Here is a 25,065-nt window from a genome sequence, read left to right on the forward strand (position 1 = left end):
CCAAATTTAATAGTTTGTGCAGTTAGTTCTAGGACGGAGAGATTCTATTATGAATATTGCACGTAGTACTCAGGACATTGACCCAAAACTGGCAAAGAAGATCGTAATAAGGAAACATGGCACATACCATCTCTTGAAGTGTGTGGTTTTTCCATTCAACAACACCACTCTGCTGAGAAGTAATAGGAGCAGAGAGCTCATGATGAATATCTTCAACAATATAGAATTTAGCAACCAAACTGTTTTCAAACTCCCTTCCGTGAGTGCTGCGAAGACAAACAATGTTGAGTCCCTTTTCTCTCTACAATTGAAGACAAAAAAATTTGAGAACTCGAGTAGTCTTTGACTTCTCCCTTACAAATCTGACGAAAAGTTATCTTGAAAAGTCATCAATACAATCCATGAGATATTTTCTCCCACTAAGACTTTCAACTTGCATGGGACCTATAAGATAAACATGTATTAGCTCAAGAACACGATTTGTAAGTGTGACAGGTACCTGTCTGTTAGTCACCCTTATTTGCTTACCTGTTTGTCACTTTCCACAAATAATTTGTCCTTCGTTGCCAACATTGAGAATATCGATCACAACCTTTTTGGTAGCAACTTTTAAATAGCCTTAATGCTAACATGACCCAAATGTTTGTGCCATAAGGTAGTTTCATCATGCTTCAAAACAAAACAATGATGCTGAGAATCAGTGGCTGTCCATAAACAACAATTATAAAATGATCTCTTACTTGTCCCGACAAGAGATCTAGCCTTATCAATGACAACACACCCTTCTTTTTTAAAGTTCATAGCCCTTGATCACATAACTGGCTAATAGTAATCAAATTTTTAATCAGATCCTCTATCGACATTAAATCATCAAGTACAGGCAAGCCTGGATAGTTAAGTTTTCCTTTTCCATTGATTTTCCTTGTTACCTCATCACTAAAAGTAATATATCCGGATCCAACTTTCCTGATCTCAGAAGCATAGCTTCTTTCTCTTGTCATATGCTGTGAACAACAACTTTCAAAGAACCAATCCCTTTTGGTAGAAGATCTAATGAATGTAAGTACAACATTACAGAGATTTAGATTGTCTTATACTCTCTAAATTTTCTTCATTATAAGAGAACGAGATCTTTTCTTATTGAAATAACCAGATGACCATGAGTTATGTTCAAAGCTTTAGTACCCATACAACTTGTAGTAGTAAGCTCTAATATGGTATATTTTTCCAAAAAAAAAATGATAGATCCATTGCTTTCTATTCGAATGATTCCTGGTTTAAAAATGACTAGAAGTAGGATATTATAATCAAGTATTTTCCCATGGTTCTTGCTTTCTAACAAACACAATTTTCTATTTGCATTTATCTGAACTTTGATGTCTATTGTCAGAACTGGAACCCATGAAGCCAATAACACGAGCATGTCTGAAAGATTTGCCTTTAGATAAGATTTGTTCTAAACAATAAGTTTTAGAATTTAATATCTTAACAGACTTTTCTCATGGGCTCTTCTTAGCTATGACTTTGAGTTCACATTTCAAGTTAGAGATAACTTCCATCAGACGAGCCTTGTAAGTAATGTGAGACTCAATTCTTGCCTTCTGAACATCAAAGACCTTAGCATCCCCACACCTCTGCTTGTAAAGTTCATGATATGATGTAGCAATAGATAAGTCACAAGGTTCCTCATCTCCACTAACAACAACAAATTCATTGATAGGTATTTTCTTTTCTGAACTATATTGAGAAATTCATCTGACTAAAGGCCTTGACATCTTGTTCTAGATCACTATTGTCATCAGACTCATAGTCAGACAAGGTTAGAACATAACTTTTGTTTTGCCTCTTCAATAATGTTGGATATTCTAACTGATAGTGACCAAGCCTTCACATTCATGACATCAAAATTGTTTAGCTTTGTTCAGATCATTACCATTAAGTTTGTTAGAATCCTTCTTTGATTTCTGAGTTCGTTGAACATTTAATCCAGAGGTGTTTCTCGATTTGGTCATCCTCGTGGAATGGAAACCCAATTTTCTCTAAAACTTCTTTAGCACATGAGAAAACTGTTTTGATAGTAAAGAGATTGCATTAGCAAGGTTTTCTTCAGTCTCTTCTATTCCCTTGTTCCTCGTCTCAGGTTTGTCACTAAAGTACATTTCAAGAGTAAGTAAAGATCCAAATAGACCATCAACCTTCATTGCAGTGATATCCTAGGCTTATTCTACTGTAGTGACTTTCATATAAAACCTTTTAGGTAATGATCTAAGAATTTGTTTGACAAGTTTATCTTCAGTGATTTTTTTACCTCAGCCAGATGATTTATTTGCAATGTAAAGTAACCTGACATTCAATTTAGCAATAGTTTCTTCTTCTTGCATTTTCAAAACATCAAATTTTGAGGCCGAAAATTGTAATTTATACATCTTAAACTTTGTGAAGGAAATTGGAGATAAGGATTTCCATGAGCAGCGAAATGATCATTCCAAATTTTATTCGTATATGAACATACACAATTACAACCAAGAAACGGAAACATAAAGGATATGCACAAAACGAAATTACAGCATGCTTAACAAAGATCAAGGGATAAAGAATCATACCTTTGAAGACTCATCTTCAATCTCTCTTGATCACAATCTCTCTTCAATCTCTTTCTCTTGATAAAGAATCCATAAGTGTGGGCTTTGTGTGGACTTGGTTGAAGGAAAAGACCGGAAGAATAATCGTGTAAACGATTGAGCAAGTCGGAGATGACAAGGTCTATCATATGGACGATGCCCAATCGTTTAAAAGAAGCTCCACGATCGTTTAGCAAAAGCTCCATAGTCATTTAGCAATCGGCCAGCTGAGTGAATTATTGTATAGTGTCACTCCATGATCGTCTAGTCTCTCTTCAACTATAATTTAGTGAATCTAATCCACTTGATAGCCAATCCTTGAGAAATTTCCGAGAATAGAAATCTCAATCATCAACTACTAAATTTAGAAAAATATTTTTTCTTTTATCTCACGATTACCATGAAACTATCAGTAATCTCCCACTCAATTGGTTATTAGAGGAAAAGAGATAATTATCCAATAATTAATATTATTATAAATATATATGATAAAAAACTTACCATACTATATTTATAACCTATAGTTTTAATATTTCATTTCATGAAACGTATAAACCATAACGCTTTTTCTATTTAGATACTTAATGTAAATCTCATTTTAATTAATCCCCCCCTTGATGTATCTCATACATCACACCGATCATATCATATATAATCGAATTACCTCTTGTCAATTAGAACATTTTAAATTAACAGCAAGAACTGATTCTCAACTTGAAGCTCAAATGGTATGTGAATAACTGACTAAACTCTCTAGTCACAGGATCCACCATCCGTTAACTGTCAAGCACTCCACTAAAGACGGAAAGCTGAAATCTCCTTACTATAGATATATTATGTGTCTATATCAATCAATCAATAGTGTGATAACCCTTCATAGATCGCTCGTAAGTACAACTGGGCCAATAACCGATATGCCCCTATGGTTACATCTAACTCCTTAAGTACCATTGATCCCTCTAATGAACATAAATCATAGTCTTAGTATATTTGAGTCCTCTCTTCCAAAGAGAAGCTATGGCCATAATGTTCAAGTCCCGAAATCAGCCCTTAAGGGAGCAATCTATCTACTTACCCCTGCTTCGGGGAAGGAGTGAATTCCATCTAGTGTAACTGAGTTCCCAACTCCCAAATCAGACAAGTCCCAAAAAGGGTAGGCATGTTGAGTTGACAATCTTGCCACTCTCACCCATATTAATCAAAGGGCTGCCCTTAAAGGCAGGAGTTCCCAAAACACTCAATATTGAAGTCATGTCACCTATGGTCCTTTAGATGAGATGTAAGTCTCTAGTATCAACGGCGTTATAGACAGAGACGAATCATCTCGTGGTTCGGTCTTATACAAACTCTTTGTAGCGGACACCCCTGCTCGCATGTCTCCACATGAATGGTCAGGATCTACCATCTATAGTAGTTCACAAAACTTGCAAACCTCTACAAAGTGGGTCGTATCCATTGCAACGTTGTGCTCCTTCGCGATCTTCCTGGCTATCACATCACCGCGATGCACAATCTCTCTGATCAAGTGGTATTTCCACTCTATATGCTTTTCTCGACGATGACACCAAGGTTCCCTTGAATTTGTCACAACCCCGCTGTTATCACAATAAAGAGTGATTGGCAAATCCATATTTGGAACAACTTCCAAATCTATAAAAAATTTCCTTAGCCAAGTAGTCTCCTTAGCTGCTTCACAAGCAGCTACGTATTCAGCTTCCATAGTGGAGCCAACAATGCATCCTTGCTTGATGCTTCGCCATACTACAGCCCCTCTATGCAGAGTTAACACTGACCCCGACGTCGATTTGTGAGAATCTCTACCAGTCTAAAAGTCAGAGTATGTGTATCCTGTAAGGATCAGATCCTTATCTCCATACATGAACATGTAGTTCCTCTTTCTCTGAAGATACTTGTGGATCGTCTTGACCGCCATACAATGATCAAATCATGGATTGGACTGATACCGAGTGACAATCCCTACTACATAGCAAATGTTGGGTCTGGTACACAACATTGCATACATTAAGCTTCCAACAGCTGAAGCATAGGGAATCCCTCTCATCTCCTAAACTTCTTGAGGTGTCATAAGACATTGATCCTTAGACAAAACGATTCCATGCTTAAAGGATAACAAACCCTCTTGGAATCCTGCATCCTGTACTTGATCAACATTTAATCAATGTACGATGCCCAAGACAAGGCTAACTTCTTGTTCTTACGACCCCGAATGATCTTGATCCCTAGAACATACTGCACCTCACCTAAATCTTTCATTTGGAACTGGGCAGCTAGCCACTTTTTAATGTCAATCAGAAACCCTACATCATTCCCAATGAGTAGGATATTATCCACATATAGTACCAGGAAAGCTACTGAGTTGTTGATGATCTTCTTGTAAACACAAGGCTCATCAATATTCTGATTAAAGCCAAATGATTTGACGCACTGTCAAACCTGATGTTCGATGATCTAGACGCTTATTTCAGCCCATAAATGGACATATTAAGCTTGTAAATTGCTCTTGACCTGGAATTACGAACCTCTCTGGTTGAGCCATGTAGATGGTCTCCTCAAGATTACCATTAAGAATAGTAGTCTTGACGTCCATTTGTCATATCTAATAATCATAAAATGTGACTATAGACAAGAGTATCCAGATAGATATGAGAATGACAACAAATGAGAAAGTTTCCTCATAGTCGACTTCTTTGACCTAGGTATAACCCTTTACTATGAGTCTAACCTTAAAGGTTTTCACCTTTCCATGTACCCCTCTCTTTCGATTATTGATCCACTTACATCCTATAGGTCTTACCCCATTGGGCGGATCCACAAGCTCCAAGACATTATTGAAGTGTACATAGACTTTATCTTTTGGTTCATGGCTTTAATCCATTCATCCTTGTTAACATCATCCATTGCTTTCTTAAAAGACAATGGATCCTCGACTCCATCATTAGAAATGATGTTATGGGCTTCAGTTAAACCCATGTAACGATCTGGTGGGTTCATAACCCTCCCACTACGTCGAGGCAATCTCAACTCTTAAGCTGGTTGACTAGATGTACTGACCTCAACAACTTTTATTGACCTGTCAGTTTGTTCGACAACTCTTGTTGAACTCTCAGTAGTCTCAGTCTCACTAGAAATATCACGTAAAACAATCTTACTCTGTGGCTTATGATCCCTAATGCAGTCTTCTTCCAAGAAGATAGCATTTGTAGAGACAAACACTTTGTTCTCACTCGGATCATAGAAGCATCCACCCCTCGTTTCCCTGGGGTAGCCTACAAAGAGGCAAACTTTCGAACGCGGTTCCAACATCTTCGGGTTAGTCACAAGCTCATGTACCGGACACCCCTAAATCCTGAAGTGGCACAAACTACCTTTACGCTCTCTCCATAGCTCAAAATGTGTTTCAGAAATAATTTTTGAGAGAATGTTGTTTAGAATGTAGGATGCAGTCTCCACTGCAAAACCAAAAAACGAGTTTGGAAGATGAGCATAACTCATCCTAGACCGAACCATGTCCAACAAGGTTCTGTTTCTCCTTTCTGATATACGATTCTGATGAGATGTACCTAGGGTCGAGAGTTGGAATGTAATCCTATGTTCTATCATAAAGTTCTGGAATTGAAAGTCCATATACTCTCCACCACAATCAGATCATAGTGTTTTTATCTTCTTAACTGAGAAGTTTTCAACTTCAGGCTTCCTTGAACTTATCAAGGACTTCAAACTTACATTGCATTAGGTAGAGATACCCGTATCTTGAATAATCATCTATGAAAGAGATAAAATATTCATGTCCACTTGGAGCTCTAACATTCATCGGACCACAAAGGTTTGAATGTACAAGCTTCATGGTTTCCTTAGCTCTGTAACCTTTTCTAGTAAAAGGTCATTTAGTCTTCTTGCCTTCGAGGCATGATTCACACATTGGCAAGGAGTTTTCTTCTAAACTATTTAGAAGTCCACTTTTCACCAACTACTCAATTCTATTGAGGTTGATGTGACCTAATCTTATATGCGAAAGATGGGCGTTTTCCTTAGGAGATACCTTTGATCTTTTAGCTGCTATCGCTGTACTGAACATTTCAATATTAGACAAGGCTTTTATGACTAACGACTTTAGTACATATAAGTTACTTTCCATTGAACCAAAACCTATCTCCATCCCATTCTTGAAAATAAACAAAGGAGACTGTATAACCTTGTTCAATGAGACAAGAAACTGAGATTAAGTTCCTCTTAATATGAGGAACTATGAAAACATTATCAAGTAACAGACAACGTTTCTTGTCCAGAAATAACTTCATCCTACCTATAACAACAGTTGAAACAACCTCACCAATACCGACTTGAAGAGTCATCTCTCATTGTTGCAACATTTTCCAGAAACTAAATCCTTAGAAAGAGGAACTGACGTGATTAGTAGCACCTGAATCAAGGATCCAGGCATAATCATCATTCTCTACCAAACACGTCTCCAAGACAAATAAATCCAATTTACTGTCTCTAGACATCCTCATCTTTTGGAGAGTAGTGGGATCAGTATCAGAACATAAATAAGCTCGAAGTTCCAAGTCAGAGAACACTTCTTTTCTATGAACTTCAATAGAGTCAGCCACACTTTCTTCCTCTTCCTGGAGTTTAACTTGGGAACTGACACTACTAATTTTTTCATCCATCCCTTTGTGCTCGAAAATTAAGAATTGACATTCAAACAAATCTTGCAACGAGTCAATGATCTCGCGTGCAATGACCATATTCTCAACCCTTTTGGCCAAAACATCAGGTATGCTAGCAAAAATGTGAAGTCGGGCCAATGAATTAGCCTTCATCCATACTTCATATGCATTATAAACAATTCGCGGTGCATCAAGGGTTTGGACTTGAGGACATTCCTCAACCATGACAAAATCGAGGTCGTTTACCACAAAATACATTTTACAAGACTCTTTCCACTATATGTAACTGGTCAAATTATAGGCATTAAATGGAAATACAAACATGTTGTTGAAAACAAAAACACATTGACCTACGTTAGGTTTTAAGTAAATACCCGTTGAAAAACATACAACATCCAATATGGTTTAGAAAAACTAACATGAACCCCATGTGACATCTAGTTTCGCAATGACACTTCAAAGGTTTAAGAAAAAAGTTGGCGAAGGGAGGTTAATTATCCCCCCTCTGAATTGAGAAATTCTCAACCAGCCATTAATACGAGAACAACTCTTGCTCCTATAACGAATAGCCATCGTTGATTTGGTCAAGGAATCATTAACTTACTTAATAATTTCCTATAAGTGTGATCCGCCATTTTAGGCCATAGAGTTCTGCCCCAAGCAGCCAATCCGAAAGGAAAAAAGCCGTTTGAGGCAAAAACTAAAGTGACCTTATCCATTTATGAAGTTCACCTTGATCTTGACCAACTACACAAAACCCATCCGAAGGGGGACACTCCCAATGCACCACGAGGGAGTACAAAATGATCTCACAGTGCGAACCAATGACAGAGACCACAAGACATGTTAACACACACCCTTCACCCACTTACTATAAAAACTCTCTCCGTCCACTTTGATATTGACTCATGCAAACACCATTCGAAGGGGGATGCTTCCAGGGCACCTCGAGGCCAAGCATGAATCTCACGGCGTGAACATTCTAGGAGAAACGTGAGTGGAATCATTGACATATCAGATACATCTCTTCCTCCCAATAAGTATTTTATAACCTAGGGTTTGTTTACTTAGAAAAAACACGGTTAAGAATTTTAACTAAGTGAATGTTTAGGTTTTTCCAAGAGTAACTTTTACCTAGGATAGTTGAAACAACTTTTGATCATCATCCATTAGACTCTTTAACGGAGTCTTTGACCAACTATCACATGCTTGCAGAAAATCTGTCCAATTAACCTTTCCAGGTAGGTTCTCAAGTAGGGGTGTTCCATTTCCATCAACTTAAGTACCCAAACCTAGACAGAACCCGCCTTAGATAAAAGGTCCCTTATAAATAGATTTAATACATTTTATTCTTTTATGCCAATCAATTATATCTTATTAAATCGATTTAAAAAGATTAAACTAGATTGTTAATCCCATTAGAACCTTTGAACTTTGCTCTATCTCAATCCAATTTTAAAACCCTTTTAAAACATGAGTTCACCCTAAGTCTATATGCAACTCTTTCTTATTGATTTTAATTCTAATTTATATTATAATGCTTATAACAGAAACAACTAAAACCATTCACAATGCAAGGCTAACACACACAAGGCATTCATAACGCTTATAAAAAACCTAAGTGTCATGCTCCATGCATTGTTCATTCATTGCTACTTTTTTTTATATAATATTTATACAAACAAGCAATGAACCAAGTAAAACATACTTCCATTCACCTTTATGCTATAACGCTTATAATATAAAGATGATGCATGAATATGTTTATTGAATGCATAAATATAACTCTTATATTTCATGATGCATGCGCATGCTTTCATGTAATTTCTTCATGCCATATTATAACACTTATAATACATGATGCATGAATAATTACACAACCTAAAGTGGGTTTCAAAACTATATGTCAAACAGATTTCCATATAAACCACATACATCACATGTATAATAAACAAAAGTTAATGAACCAAGAAAAATTTCCTCAAATCCAAAAAACTAAAAGCTAACTATTACAAATGCAAAGAGTCTCCGGTTCAAACAGGCAAACCGAGACTTGAACCGTCCAAGTGAAGCAATGTGTCCCCACTGATTGTGTACCAAACTCCAACGCGATCGTCTACGTGTATGAATAAATGCTTTACTCAATCATTTACCTACGCTTCTAAAGCTAAACGATCGTTTACCAATGATCTTGTACCTTTTACTATGCGATGAAGCATGAGGTACGCAATCGTGCAGCGCGCAATGCACAACACAATCTCTAAACGATCGTCTAAACGACAATGATGTAGTGAAGCACTATCATCTAAACGATCGCTGAGCGAGCGCCTCCGTATCGTATACCGTGTGATCAGGTAGTTAGTGACTATGCGATGAGCATGCTAACTACACGATCGTTTTGTGCGCGCGCTTTTTACTAAACGATGAACATCAAATGCTTTCACTCAATCGTCTACCTCTAACATCTACGTGATCGGGCAACCAATGCTACGCGATAGAGCAAATGCTTTACCCAATCGTTTAGCATTAGCTAAACGATTTTAGTAAATACTACATAATCGCATAGAAAAATCTACACAATCGTTTAGCCAAGTCCCAACGATCGTTTACCTGAGGCTACACAACACGACCAACTCTTGGTCTTTTTCTTCGTTGAGAATTGAATCTCCATGCTTCGAAACTTCGTCATGAATGACTCGAAAAACTCAAACACTTTGAATTATAGAATCGATTGCTTGTTAATTATGCCCAAAAGACATAGGTGCTCTTACAAATTAACACTTTGTAATTTAAAGAAAGCTTTAAACAGAAGAAATTAACTCGTAAACATTCATCAATGCCATCCCCAAACATATTTAACAATTAAACGCAATGCAGAAAACTCACCACGACTATAAAAGAAGTTCAAAACAGAAGTGAAATTTCGAATATCAGAACAACCTGTCTCTGATACCAATTGAAGGAAATAGAACATGAGGATTTCCATGAGCAGCGGAATGATCGTTCCAAATTTCATTCATATATGAACATCCACAATTACAATCAATAAATGTAACCATACAGTCTATGCACAAAACAAAATTACAGCATGCTTAACAATGATCGTGGCATAAAGAATCATATCTTTGAAGAATCCTCTTCAATCTATCTTGATCACGAACGCTCATTCAATTTCCAAGACTGCAACTCACGAACACTCGAACACTATGACCGCAACACATCACGATCAATGCAATCACGAAAACAACGATCTCCAAGATCCCAAACACAACGAACGGCCTCCAAAAACCTCGAACTATGTCGACTTAAGTACGACACCACCACAGTGGCTACCTTGGTATTCTCGATGTGAGAATCCAGAAGTGTGGGCTCGATGTAGACTTGATTTGAGGAAGAGACCGGATGAACAATCGTGTAAAAAATTGAGCGAGTGGAAGATGACAAGGTCTATCATGTAGACAATGCCCAATTGTTTAGAAGAAGCTCCATGATCGTTTAGCAAAAGCTCCATGATTGTTTAGCAAAAGCTCCACGATCGTTTAGCAATTTTTCAGGTAAGTGAACTATCGTGTAGTATCACTCCACGATCATCTAGTCTGTCTTCAGCTAACGTTTAGTGAATATAATCCACTTGACAACCAATCCATGAGAAATTTTTTAGAATAGAAATCTCAATCATCAACTACTAAATTTAGGAAAACATTTTTCCTTTTATCCTACGGTTACAATGAAACTACCAATAACCTCCCACTCAATTGTTTATTAGAGAAAAAGGGATAATTATCCATAATTAATATTATTATAAATATATATGATAATTAACTTACCATACTATATTTATAACCTATAGTTTTAATATTTCACCATGAAACATATAAACCATAACTCTTTTTCTATTTCATGGTACTTAATGTAAATCTCATTTACATTAATCCTCCACTTGATATATCTCATACATCATACCGATCATATCATATATAATCAAGTTACCTCTTATCAATTTGAACATTTCAAATCAACACCAAGAACTGATTCTCAACTTGAATCCATTGAACTACCAAGGAGACCTTATGGACCTGTAGCTCAAAGCTCCAACAGTATGTGAATAACTAACTAATCTCTTTAGTCACGGGATCCACCATCCATTAACTGCCAGGCACTCCACTAAAGACTAATAGCCGAACTCTTTTTACTACAGATATATTATGTGTCCATGTCAACCAATCAACAGTGCGATAACCCTTCATAGATCACTCGTAAGTACAGCTAGGCTAATAACCATTATGCCCCTGTAGTTACATTTAACTCCTTATGTATCACTGATCCTTCTAAAGAATATACGTCATAGTCCTACTATAACTAAGTCCTTTCTTCCAAAGAGAAGTTGTGGCAACTATATTCAAGACCTGGAATCAGCCTTTAAGGGAGTAATCTATCTACTTACCCCTGCTTTGGGGAAGGAGTGAATTTCATCTTGTATAACTGAGTTCCCCACTCCCAAATCAGACAAGTCCCCAGAAAGGTAGCCATGTTGAGTTAGCAATCTAGCAACTCTCACCTATACTAATCAAAGGACTGCCTTTACAAGCAGGAGATACCAAAACACTCAGGATTGAAGTCATGTCACCTATGGTTCTTTAGGTGAGATGTAAGTCTCAAGTATCAATGGCGTTATATACAAAGACGAATCATCTCGTGGTCCAGACTTATACAAACTCTTTGTATAGGACACCCCCAGTCGCATGTCTTCACATGAAGATCAGGATCTACCATGTGTAGTAGTTCACAATATTTGCAAACCTCTACAAAGTAGGTCGTATCCGTAGTATCACAAAGATCAAGTATCCCTCCTTAATCCTTATACTATAGACCTATTTAGGTCATCACTTAAGGCATGATCCACTTGTATATCTCATATACATGCTTAAGTTTACATACAATAACTATGGAGTTTTGTTTATTGGATATGAGTAAATGCCAGATAAAATAACTCTTATTTTATTCATAACAATGTGTATAGATTACAAACTACGAGACTCCGAGAGAATTAGGACCCCAATCCCAACACCTTGGATGTTCCTTCGTGAGCAACAACAAGAACTCCCCATACGTCTTTAGCAGAAACACTTGTATTGATCAACCAGAAGATGTTTTGATCAACACCATTGAATATGAAATTTATGAATCAATAGTTTCCAAGAGAGGCTTCATCCTGCTATGCAGTCTATTCTACTACAAGCTTGAGTTTTAATTCACCTTTCTCATCAGCAACTGTCGTATGTGTGCAACCAATAATAATGGACTTCTTCCCTTACTCCTTCAATTTGAGAGAGGTTGGATCACAGCACCAGAGATAATGGTGACCCGTTCTGATACAAATTGAAAATAATGAAGGTGATAATTACTGCAAGATAACTATGTTATGTACAATGTCACAATATTACACACGATAATTACAAGATATAATCGAAAAATAAATAAACACAAGATAATTGTTATCTAAATTGGTGTAAACCACCTACGTCTAGGAGGCAGTGTGCCCATGAAAGATAACTTCACTAATATTAATGATAAACAATTACAACTTAGTACTTATCTGTAATGATAACACTATTACATTGACTTCCAAATAGCTTTATCACTCAAACATACACCTAGGTTCCCCCTAGGTTTGAGACTTCCTTTCATGGAAACTTAGGCTCTCCTTAAGCCATAGTACTAGTGAAATATATCTTATGCTTCCTCTAAGACCGAAACTCTCTCTCTGTAAGGTTTGAGCTCCTCTCAAGTCTTGAGATTTTTTCTCACTAGAATTGTATCTTTCCTTCTAAGAACAAAGTCCCCTTTGCTCGAATGGCTTAAACTTCTCCCAAGCTCTAAGAATCCCTTATGAGATGAATTGTGATACACAAAATGTAAAAAAAAAAATGGAGCATGTCTCCAAGTGATGCAATTCTCTCTTTTTAACACGACTGATACAGTTACAATGTTGCACTTGTAAAGACAGAACGACCAACCTCAACCAGAGGACTAACTCTCCTTTAAATATATACAGTGTAAACAAGGAAGAGCGACCTTAACTTCTAAAACAGTAGTACACTAAAAAAGCAAAAAGATCAGCAAATAGTGTTGCAGAAGAAATATCCCAATAAGGAAAGAATTTTATAGAATATGCATTTTCGAGAAACATTCCTTTGCATGAAACTACAAATACAATGGCATTCTATCATAACATCTACAATAGTTAAACAAATATTGCAAACTACACAAGATCTAACAAATATTAATTCTAACATCCCCACAAGCGAACATGGTGGTTAAATAACTAGACATTGATCGCTGCTTAATACGAATCATGTAGAAGATGTTTTATGGGTAGAAAAATTTGTAGAGATGTGATAATAAAAGACAAGAAAGGAGAATATGGAGTGTGGAATGGAGAGAGAAGCAAATGAAACGAGAGAAGACCTATTTCGCTTGATTGGATAAGGAAGGAAAATGTTCTTCAAAAAGTCATTTTCATTTAAACTCTTTTTGATGAAAAATTGTTTAAAATAAGCTTTGAAAGTTTTTCAAAATACATTTTGAGTAGTTGCATAACATTCAAAATTTTTTAAAAATGATTTATTTTTCAAATTAAACACTTGAAAGGTTAAGTCAAAGGTACCCAAAACGTTGATGAAATAAGGGAAGAGAGAAAAATCAAAATTAATTAAAAAAAAAAAAAAGAGATACAAATAAATTAAGATTCTAATTTATTTGAGAAAGGGAGGAAAAGGAGAAAATATGAAGAATTATGAAATTTAAGATTAAGAGCCCGTTTAAATTGACTTAGATAAAATATTTTTTAAAAAACTCATTTTTATTTAAATACTTTTTATTAAAATTGATGAAAATACACTTGAAAAACTATTTTTGAGTTATTGTCAAATATTCCAATTTCTTCCAAAAATGACTTATTTTTAAATTAAATACTTGAAAATGTATTCTAAATACACCCTAAGATTCAATGAAAATATGCTATTTTTCCTTTTATTTTCTCCCTCAGATTCTCAGCCAGCCATTGCTATTTTTTCCCCCTTTATTTTCCTTTTTGTTTCCAACACCCTGTAATATAGTTTTCAAATCTATTATATAATTATAATAAGTTGAATTCGAGTTTTAGGCCAATAATTCGACCCGCTTTCTTTCGAATCCTTGATTGCTATAGATTTTTGATGAAATGGAGAAGTACGAAGTTGTTAAGGATTTGGGTGCTGGAAGTTTTGGTGTTACTAAGCTCATGAGGAACAAACAGACCAAAGAACTTTTTGCCGTGAAGTTCATAGAACGTGGTCCTACGGTTAATTCTGTTTCCCTTATTCAATTATTCTTTGCTTGTAGATTTCAAATCATCCTTGTTTCTCATTGTTTATGGGCATTCATAGATCGATGAGAATGTTGAAAGAGAGATTATAAACCATAGATTGCTTCAACATCCAAATATCGTTCGTTTCAAGAAGGCAAGTTTTCTTTTTACTTCAAATTTTGCTTCTCATTACTCAAAAAATGCATCAAGTTTTTTAAGTTTAAGAAACATAGGAAATGAAAGATGTATTTCAAGTTGAAGGTTGTTTAATATAATTTGCAGGTTTTTTTAACCCCAACTCATTTAGCTATGGTGATGGAATATGCTGCTGGAGGAGAACTTTTCGAACAAATTTACAATTCTGGTTGTTTTATAGAAGATAAGGTCTACTATCTATTTACTCTCTCTAATATGCTATGAATTGCTAGCTATATTGTTGAGGAGTTTCCTTAGTGGTAAGGACTTGAATGTTTTCAGAAACCTCTCCCAACGTATACATTCGAGCCCCACATTTAAAACTTAATGGCTTAAAACCCTAGCTATCACACACCTCAAGTCCGCATGCATACTTCTTCTAACATTCCCGACAACACGATTGTTGCGGTTGAACAACTCAGACGTTGATAGTCGATTCACTCAGTACCCTCCATAAACAAAGTCCATGTATGGAGTGTGAAATGGGGAGAAAAGCCATCGTCATCTAAACTCTTTTGATAAAAAATTATTTAAAATAAACTTAGAAAGGTTGTCAAAAGTTATTTTAGTGGTTGTTAAATATTCCATTTTTTTTCTAAAATGATTTATTTTTTCATAATTAAATACTTGAAAAATTAAATCAAACACGTCCAAGATGTTGATGAAATAAGTGAAAATGAAAGCTAAAGAAAGCATAGCTCAACATACGAGCACGTTATTGATTTGAGAAAGGGAGAAAAGAGAAGAGAATGTTATGTGAAGGAAGAGAAATATGAGAATTGTGAGAGAATTTGGGGACTTGGGGGAGAAAAAAGATGAAAATTTAAGTGGATCGAGGGAAATTAGGGTGTTGGGGAAATTAAGAAAGAAGAGAGAGAAAAGAGAGAGCTGGTTTTAACAATTTTTTATGCCTCTTGGATTTTTTGTTTTTCTTTTTTCCAATTAAGTTTTGAATACAGATGAAAAATATTAAGAAAAAGATAAAGAGCACACAACAGCGAGAAGAAGAGACATATATATTTTCTGTCTTGAATAGATTTTTCATCTCCATTTCTCTCATTTTGGAGAAGATTTTAAAGATGTTTAAGGATGAGGAAAATCAAAATGGCAATTTCTGCCATTGATTTTAAGAAGAAAAGTGGGAGGAGAATATTTGGAGGATAATGATATACACCATGGGGAAAAGATTCAGGAGATGAGTTAGCTTTCACTTTTTCGTCTCACTGCGTAGAACTCCTCGTCAAAGTCGGAGATTGGTCGATGTTGACGTTCGGTACCGAATATTCGATTTTGCACCAGGTGGTTCTGCCATTTTCTATTAGAAGAATGATGCCCTGATACCACTACAATGAGATAATGGAGGTTTCATTTTAGGGTTTCAACCTCACTACAATGTTCTTATTTGTTACAGGCAAGATATTTCTTCCAGCAGTTAATTTCTGGACTCGATTATATTCATTCAATGGTAGGGTTTAAAAACATACTAAACCTTATATGGTTTATTGTTTAAAAATGTTATACCATATTTTTGATTGAGACAAAATGGTTTATGCAGCAAATATGTCACAGAGATTTGAAGCTAGATAATATCCTTTTAGATGGAAGCATAGCCCCACGTTTGAAGATTTGTGATTTTGGCTACTCCAAGGTCTTCTTGAATATATGATAAATTTATTTGCTCATTCCAAGTTAACATGTTCTTACTTCAAATTTGTTTTGTAGTCAGCCAGATTGTATTCAAAACCAAATTCATCTGTTGGTTTTGCAACATACACTACACCAGTGGATCAAACAAAAGGACAATCTGATGGAAAGGTATTTGAGATAATCAAACTGCAACTAGATTATGACATAGTCTAATGCTAAATTCCTTTGGTCTTGTTTCAAGATATAATCATATCTACATCGTCATCTTTTTGGACGTGCCTTTTAGTTGATAGATGTATTGTCATGTGGAGTTGCTCTCTGTTATAAAATCGACAAATAGAGATAAGAAGAAAAGTGTAAACCGTAGAGAAACGACACAAATGTTTATATGGTTTACTAAGAATTTGTTTCGTCCACGTGAAGAAGAAGAATAGTTTATTATTAAAGAGAATAATTTAGATTACAGAGTAAAGAAGTCTCGAGGGTTAGAGAGTTTATATAGTGTACTTCTCCAAACCGTAAAATTAAAATTGTAAATAACATAAATAAGACAAATACGAAAACAATGCATTCCAACGCTTTTTATGTTATGTTGTTCTATTGTCAATTTGTTTTGAAGTTATACCCGTTGCATTCAACACCAAACACAAATGTTGGATCTCCAACATACGCAGCACCAGAGGTTCTAGCAGAAGTACGATATGATGGAAAGGTATCTGAGATGATCAAACTGCAATTACATTATTGCGAAGTCTATTCCTTAATTCCTTTAGCCTTGTATCAAGATATAATCATATGGACATTGTCTTCTCCTTCGACGTGTGTTTTAGATGGCTGATGTGTGGTCATGTGGAGTTACTCTCTACGTTATGTTGTTCGGTGCATATCCTTTCGAAGACTCGAACGATCCTAAAAACTTCTCCAAGACTTTTAAGGTACATTACTTCCCTACACTAACTCAAGTAAAGTCATCATCTTTCTAACTTCCATTTTTTTTTTCTTTTGCAGCGAATAATGGCTATTCATTATAAAATACCAGAAAATATTCCCATATCTCAAGATTGTCGACACCTACTCTCTTGCATTTTTGTTCGAAATCCCAAAAGGGTATTTTTTTGTCACAAACAACTAATATAGTTTTCTCATTTCCTTATTGGTCGTTCTAAGTACACAATTATCCTCACTTTATATAATATCACATAGTTTAAAAATAATCTAAAGTATGAGAAAACATTAGTTCGTAAATCACAGTGAAGTCACCTCCCTTCTTTCCAATTTTTACCTTCATTAAGGTGTTGGGTTATATTGCTTCTCTTCAATTTAATTCTTATTATAGTCTAATTATATGATAGAGAATTTCAATAGAAGAGATCAAGAGGCACCCGTGGTTCTTAGCGAAGTTGCCATGGGAATTGACAAAACGAGTCCAATTAATCTTCCTTATGAGGGAGAATCAAACCTTCTCTCATCAAAGCGTGGAAGAAATCATGAAGATCGTGGGGGAAGCGAGAAAGCAGCTGCCCCAATCATTGACAACTATCATGGGCTATAGGTCGAAAACTGAGGAGGATGATGAAAAAGAGGTGGAAGAAGAGGGGGAAGAGGATGACGAGGCAGAGTTAGAAGAAGAGGAGGAAGACGAAGAAGAAGATGAAGAAGAAGGAGAAGCGAGAAAGCAGCTGCCTCCATCATTGACAACTATCATGGGCTATAGATCGAAAACTGTAGAATATGATGAAAAAGAGGTGGAAGAAGAGGAGGAAGAGGATGACGAGGAAGAGTTGGAAGGAGAGGAGGAAGATGAAGAAGATGAAGACAAAGAAGAAGAAGATGAAGAAGAAGAAGTTGAAGAAGAGAAGGAAGATGAAGAAGAGGAGGAAGATGAAGAAGAAAAAGAAGTTGAAGAAGAAGAAGATGAACAAGAATAAGTTGAAGAAGAGGAGGAAGACGAAGAAGATGAAGACGAAGAAGAAGAAGTTGAAGAAGAGAAGGAAGATGAAGAATATGAGTATGAATAGATGGTGAAAGAAATTCATTTTTCAAAGGAGAAAATACTTTATCATCATTTAGAAGCATAACATAACATAATGTAATGTGTTCTATCTCTTTATATTATTGAGGCTAGTTGGTGTTATGTGTATAGTAGTATTCATAGTTATTGTTTTCCAACAGTTTTGAGCTAAACAATATTATCAACAGACTTTTAAATTCTAAGTGTGTTCATATAGTGTTTGAGTTTCATAATTGTTACTATTCTTGTAAAAGTTTATATGAACTATGTGAAAGTATTTATAGTTATTGTTATTATTCTTGTAAAAGTTTAAGTGGAGAAAGTTTGACTGTATGCATTTTGGTTTTGGGGAAGAACTCATTCATTACATTACTTGGCATACTTTAATGAACTTTCTAAAACAGCGGTGCAGTGTCCTGGACTTTGGTAATCAATCATGCACAATTCATAAAGAGGTATTTTATTTGCTTTCTTCTTGAATGTGTTATTCTAGTTGGAGTACTAAACTTTTTTGGTTAAAAGTGGCATTGTCATTTTAATTCAATATTGCAAAAAAAAAAAAATAGAACATTTTAGCATGTCACAAATAAGTTATATATAGTTATTTTAGTTATTTACTATAACCTATTTTTTTGTAAAGTAAAACATCTAACCAATATTTTTTTCTATTTACAAAATTCTAATTTTGACATTTATGTAAAATATTTGTTGTCTCGAAAAAAATCATATTTTTTATTATTTTTTAAATGAATCTTCTTTCTTATCTTATTAAGAAAAAAAATGTTAATTTGCTAATTTAAAACTTTTGATAAAACCTCCCTCAAAATGTTCTTTGTTTTGTATGGTTTAAGAGGGCAATAATAATTCTTTAGTATAAGTTATAAATCTCAACTAACACAACACACCTAACAGTTAATAAAATTATGAGGTTATTCTATTTTGTTAACTTAAAGAAAATTAAAAAAAAAAAATCATTTATGTACATAATAGTTCTAAAAACATAATTCTAAAAAATGTGGAAGATGAATGGTTGTTATACTTTTAAAATTAAGAAGATTAAATCTATTTTTATCAATTATCTCTCTAATTTTCTCAATCTATGTATATAAATTTTGTTAGAACAAATATTACAAGAAAGACCACTTTCAATGGCGCAAAAAACATGTTGCTAAAAGGCGGGAAACACCCGTAAAATTATTAACAATACCTAAGTGCATCCTGCTGTATCTACCATTGTAGCAGCGTAGTCAATAATTTTAGCAACACACTGTTCACGCCATACTAAAACATCACTTTTACTAGCGCATGCATGTTATATTAATCTCACATTTTGCAATATTCTATGCGTTGCTAATGGTGATTGACAAAGTTAAGTATAGCATCATATAAGTTGTTACTAAATCTCATATTCCGATAGTCATTTAGCTACCGTTTTTTGTCAGAGATTACTAACTCTTTAATAATTCTTTCATAATTATGTATGTGTAACCCTCTGTTTTCAAACGTCAGTAGTCGACCCCAACTATGCTACCGAAGTTGGAAAGTCAAAGTTGAAACCAATTTTAGAAATCCTATCCATTTCTGGAGATTGAGTTATTCTAAATCCTATGTTAAAACCCTTCGAGGCGATAGCCATCGTTAAACAACTAACGGGGCCGACTTCAAGATGACAAGTAAGCGCAACATGCGAATCTCATGGTTCAAATCAACAGAAGATACCATAGAATATTTTGACACATATCCTTCACCCACTTACTATGAACTACTTCCCCTATTCGATTTGATCATGATCGCATGACAGACACTTTTCGAATGTGGCAGTCAAGGTATAATCAACACGAAATGTTGCATGGATCTCACGGTGGGAATTTTCTAAGGACGTGAGAATTGAAACTAATATATCGTATACAACAGCAAGCGGAACTAAGAGGTCGATCAAGGATGTTGAGCCAACTCCAAGAACTTCAACTTTTTTGGTTAAGTTATTTAAGTTTTATTTCCTTTTGAAACTGAATTATTGTCTAATAAATCAGTAGTTTGTAGGTGGAGCAATTAAATATCCACTTAGCATGGTGGGAAAATTTGTAATACTAAAGTAGTTTGGAATATTTTCCATAAAATATATATTTTTTTTAATTAACATTTTTCGATGAGGTATCATTTATATGAGAAGCCTTGATGACATTGTTGGAGTAAAGGAACATTAAAGGGGTGTTAAGGTTGGGGTAGAGAATCGTCAAAAGAGTGGTAGGAATTTTGATGACGTTGGATGTTTTAGTGCGTCGTAGATAAGATAAGATGCTTATATTTTAGAAATGTGGAAAATTTCATTGATTTTTGAAATCACCCTCTTATCTTTCTAGTATAGAATAATTACAAAATTTCCATTGAAGGAATCAATCTTAATGGAATAAGTTTGTACACAAGTCATGCTTGAGAGTATTGGTTAAGCCAAGGAAATCTTCCTTGAGAGCATTTGGTTAAGCCAAGAAAATAAATATCTAAGTAGGTTTGATTAGATTGATAAGTAAATTAGAGATTTGAACAAGTTTTCTTATTTCTCTTGAATGAGCAAATCAAGTTCAATTTCAAATTGAACAAACCAATAGACTTCAACTAGGCCAACTTGGATTTTCACATCAATATCAGATTTGGTTTGGTTTGTTCCCTTTTCCTTTTTTGGGTTAACAAGACACCAAGCCTAACCAACCCCACCTATATACACTTGTTATAATAACCGACATCGAATCGACTGGTTACCCATTTGGATTAAGAAAGTAAACTAAAGTAGAGGGGAGTGGTGGGTAGGTGGGAGAATAATGTGATGTTATTATTACTTTAAAACGAATATCTTTTGACTTGTCAACATTTTCATGTCTATAGGTTTGATATCAGTACGAGAGGTGAATCGATATTTTTCAGAAAAACCAGCAAAATACAATAAATATCAACAAGATAATACACTTGTAAACCTAATATTAACAATGAAAGGTTCAAACTTGTTCAAAAAGGGTGAAATGCTGTGCCCGACACTTTTGTTGACATTTCTATAAAATTGAGACATCGACATTTAGAATTTTGTTTAGAAGAAGGTACAAGGTGAAAGAATGACATAGAACCAACTTTAAAAAGGGTGAGTTGGGAGAAAAGGCTATTGAATATATAAAAGGAAACAAGTATGGTGCGAGGCCAAAAGTGGTTTAAAAGGGAGCCGACCTTGCATTTGGTCCCCTATGCTATGACTTGTGACACTTTCGGCTTTGCTTCAAAGCTACTTAGCTAATTTCCATCTTTAAGAAACCGACATGGTTAGTGCTTGAGCGTGCGAGTCGGGAGTGTTTTTAGTAAAAGTGATTCTTTAGGTCAAACAACGAGTTTAGTCTTTGAATTTTTAAATTTGTATCTATTTAGTTCTTGAACTTTCAAAAGTGTAACTTAAAGTTTAATTTTGTGTCAAATAAGTTACTGGACTTTAAGACATATCTAATAGATTATCATACTTACAATTTTATATCTATTAAATTCCTAAAGCTTTAAGAAGTGTCTAATGCTTCATTACACTTTCAATTTTATGTCCAATAAAACTCTAAGTTTTTCAAATTTGTATCTAGCAAGTTATTGACTTATTCAACATATTTTTAAAAAATTCACATATCTACTAAACATAACATAGAAATTCTAGAGTTCCATTAAATATAAAATTAAAATTTATATTTTCTTGATCAATTATCAATTAATTTTTTAAAATTGAATATACCTAGAACTTATTAGATATAAAAATGAAATTTCATAGATTTATTTGACATAAAATTAAAGTTCTAGGATTTATTATACACAAAATTAAAAGTTCAAAGATCTACTAGACACTTTAGATAATTCAGATACTAAATAAACACAAACTCGGAAGCTACTAAACTTGTAATTTAACCTATTTTTAATTATAAGTAAATTTGATAAAAGTGTTTAATGATAAATCAAAGGTATCTGATACTACATTTTTTTTAAAAAAATATTTTTGAGTACTTCCAAGTCGAGTACTTGAGCTAAAATTACTTTCGGATACTTTCGACTTTTTTCTCTTTTCAAAAGTGTGTGTATATATTTTTTGCATGCTAAAATTAATCTCAAGCATGCTTGAAAAGTACATAAAAATACTCTTGCTCTTCTTATTTAAAAAAGAGGGTAAGTTATAAAAAAATGCATTTGAACTTAGTACTTTGTATAAAAAGTATCTTTGATTTTTTAAAAGTTTAAAAAATACTCACATTTAAATACAATTAAAAAATATCTTTGCCGTTAAAAAAAAACTATTGGTATTTTATTTAAAAAATACCCTTAAACTTTCAAAAGTTAAAAAGAAAACCCTCTTAAAAAAAATTAAAAAATGCTCTTATTGTTAGTATATGAACATAAATCATTAATACCTCGTCGCAAAAATACATATGAATTTTCAAAGTTGCATCAATACTTTTAAACTTAAAATATTCTTTACGTTAGTACTTTCTTTAAAAAATATCTCTAAACTTTCAAAAGTTACATTAATACTTTTAAACTTAAAATATCCCTTATATTAATATTTTATTTAAAAAATACCCTTGAACTTTCAAAATTTTTAAAAAAGTTAAAACATGAAAACCATTAGTCGCAAAAATATCAATTTATTTGAAGTTATCTTGAATTGGAAAAAAAAATCAATTTTAAAACTCATATAAATACCTTCATTTTTTTTTTTCATATAGATACTCTTATTTTTCTTCCATTTGTCTAATTTTTGTACCAATTTTCTCAACAACCAAAATATAAACCAAAACTTCAAGTTAAAACACAAAATCTCATAAAATCAAAATCTCCTCCTAAAACTCAGTAAAATAATAAATAGTCAAATACAAACAGGACCAAAATGAATATCATCTACAACCATGGAGAATTTTCATAACTAATTACAATAAATAAAGTAACTTAAATTGCATAAAGGATCAACAACGTCTTCATCGCTACAAATCTAGCAATGCACTTTTTTTTGCTCTCCTACTGGTTGTCCTCAAAATTATGATGCAAATCTCAACATATCTCTAATTCTTAAATTGTCTCTCATTTTGTGTGTTAAACTCATCCAACGTATTAACACACAATCAACAACTAATATACAATCTTGTTTTAATGTTTTAACACAAAATCAACTACGTAATATACATTTTTTTAAAATTATCTTTTTCAAAGTAAAGCGCAAATAGTTAACATGAAGCAATAGAACCACTAATAAGAAGAGAATCAAGGGATATGGATTACGAAGAAAGGGAGTAAGAATGTATTGAAAAAGAGAGGGAAGAAAAAAGAGGGAAAATAAAATAAGCATTCAGTCATAAGATTGAAATAGGGGAGAGAGAAGAAATGGAAGAGGGGGGTGAATGAGATGTAAATCAACGATAAGGCGTTTTTAACATTTTCTAAAGGTAAGGGTACTAATGCAACTTATGAAAGTTCACAGGTATTTTGCAACGATATTAACAGTTTCTGTTTATATACTAAAAGTAATGTTTTTTTTTTTGACTTTTTTTTTTAGTTTAAGGGTATTTTTGAAACTTTGGAAACTTTTAGAGATATTTTATGGAAATATTGTAGTTTTGAAAGTACATATAAAAATATTGTAGTTGTGGTGCAATTATATAATGACCAATTTTCTTTTTTTTCTTTTTTTCTTTTTTTTTTTTTAAATGGTCAAGTGTTCAACCAGTTCTTTTAGTTTTTTCCCCTTTTTTTAGTGTTGTCGAATGGATTGGTGGAGTCCCAATTGTTTTTACAAAGTTTTAGTTTGTTTAGATTTTTTGTTAATAGTTTGTTTTGATATACTTTGTTAAAGTAGACTAAATATTTTTATAGTGAAGTTTATATATGTAGTCAATACGTAAAATTTAATTGAGTTTAATAAAATTCTTATCCTTTATTTACACGTCAAGACACTCGACCAATTTTTTCTTTTTATTTTTGTTATTTTTGTTTTTGTTTTTTTCACTTTTTTATAATGGCGACCTTTTTTCTTTCCCCTTTTTCAATAGAAAAAATGTACTTTATAAAAATTTACCATTCTATTTTTAATAATAAGAAAATGTATTTTATTAATAATAAAATAGGAAGGGTAGTTGGTTCGATTTTGTGGATTTTGAGCTCAACCCAAATTCAAACCATAATTTTATAAAGGAGGAATCCAAACCAATGTCCAATAAAGAATAAAACCAATGAATTGATGTTTATTTTGTTTGGTTTATCATCGTTTTGGTTCTTGATTTTTTCATTCTTAACCATTCTAACTTAGAGACATCATAGAAAATAACAAATTCTCAATTTTTTTTCTTCTATATTTAAACTATTGTTATTAATGAAAAAATAATAAAATGTGAATTAAAATGTCTATATCAATACTTTTTAAAAAATATATATTTTTTAAAAAAATTCTTGCTTTTTAATATAGTATATATTCAACTATAATACTAAAAAAAACTTTTTTAAAAAAATTCTTGCTTTTTAATATAGTATATATTCAACTATAATACT

General features: G+C 33.6%; 1 pseudogene; it reads left to right on the forward strand.

Moving 5' to 3' along the window:
* The first annotated feature begins 14,526 nt into the window (after window positions 1–14,526).
* Window positions 14,527–18,846, forward strand: LOC120090548 (serine/threonine-protein kinase SAPK2-like; annotated as a pseudogene).
* Window positions 18,847–25,065: the final 6,219 nt, after the last annotated feature.

The sequence above is a fragment of the Benincasa hispida genome, unplaced genomic scaffold, assembly GCF_027475165.1.
Source record: "Benincasa hispida cultivar pf3 unplaced genomic scaffold, pf3_genome.v1.1 HicScf197, whole genome shotgun sequence".
NCBI classification, from domain to species: Eukaryota; Viridiplantae; Streptophyta; class Magnoliopsida; order Cucurbitales; family Cucurbitaceae; genus Benincasa; species Benincasa hispida.